Source organism: Etheostoma spectabile, chromosome 13 (genome assembly GCF_008692095.1).
Source record: "Etheostoma spectabile isolate EspeVRDwgs_2016 chromosome 13, UIUC_Espe_1.0, whole genome shotgun sequence".
NCBI classification, from domain to species: Eukaryota; Metazoa; Chordata; class Actinopteri; order Perciformes; family Percidae; genus Etheostoma; species Etheostoma spectabile.
In genome coordinates this window covers 7,371,269-7,372,554 of record NC_045745.1, presented here as the reverse complement: position 1 = coordinate 7,372,554, position 1,286 = coordinate 7,371,269, and the positions used below count along the sequence as shown (strand labels likewise).

The 1,286-nt window shown below is 37.5% G+C and overlaps 1 protein-coding gene across 5 annotated transcripts in view; it reads left to right on the top strand.

Moving 5' to 3' along the window:
• b3gat1b (beta-1,3-glucuronyltransferase 1 (glucuronosyltransferase P) b) overlaps positions 1-1,286 on the top strand; it is a 32,913-nt gene that overhangs the window by 385 nt on the left and 31,242 nt on the right. The gene's annotated exons all lie outside the window — the stretch shown is intronic.

Genomic DNA, 1,286 nt, shown 5'->3' with positions numbered 1-1,286 from the left:
CCCCCCCCCCCCCCCCCCCCGCTACAGTATCTATCTAGCTGAATTACTGAGAACTTTCATGTTGATAAAAGTCATTTTGACTGTTGATAATCTTCAGATCAGAGCACAGATTTGTTAACTGTGCTTATTTCTTGGTTCCTTTGTGGTGTCACGCCAGCATGGAGTCTCATCTAATTGGTGAAATACTGTCAACTACAGTAACATGAAACATCCGGTTAAAATGTGTCATCCTTGGCTCTGCTCAGCACTTCTGAAATGTGCATCTTTTAATCAGACTTTGGATGATCTTCAAGAGGTCTTTTTTGGCATCCTCCTGCCAAACTGTCTGGGGTGAACTCCAGATTATCTCGCACTGCGTTCCCAAAAGTACTGACATACACATCCACTCTTTTGCACAATGTTTTGCCGCAAAAAGTCCATCTGTTTCTTACATAAGCTTACATTTATGTAGATAATAATAAAATAGAGTAGAACTTTATTGAGCATGGTATTGGTCTTAATGCTCTTAAAAACAGCACAATTATTTTTTGTTTAAGATCATCAGCAGTACCAAAATATTTGCAATAATTGGTACAACCTAATGAGATCTCCCAACATGGGGATATTCTAGTGATGTTGTTTCAAATATTGTAGACAAGCACTCACACGTGTTGCAAATCAATTGATAGCCTGAGATAGCAGCTTTACAATTTTGTGGCTAGAGTGACATATTACACACTTTGCAAGTTTTGTAAACTGACTTTTGCATCCTTGATTCAGACCTAAGCAGCAGCATGAATTGTGCTGTTGTAACCACTTCTTTGATTTGCAAAGTTAAATCCAGTGTGAAGCCCTGGCGGTCTAAATATCAGCACTGAAAAAAAGCCAGCGTTTAACTCTTTAAGCCATTTGGTGTCACTTTTTTTTACGATTTTGTCATGACAAGTTATGGTTATGGTGAGTGTTATGGTTAAGGTTAGGGTTCATGTGCCATGACTGTGTCATGTGAATGTCATGTGACATGACACATGTCACTCTTAAGTAGAAAACGTAACCCTCATGTTGTCCTCGGGTCAAATTGACCCACTTTCCTGTATCAGTGTTCTTTTTAATTACCCAAAATAACATGGTTGATTCCACACAACGCTCTTTGGGAAGTACAAATCTCTACTTTCGTAAATTTTGGGATGTCTTAATCAATTTTATAGCATTTGAAAAACAAATGGAAGTGATTTTGAAATAGTATTGAATAAAAGTTTTCATATATCAGTCTGTGATTATCCATCAACATCCATTCCTTTAATTTT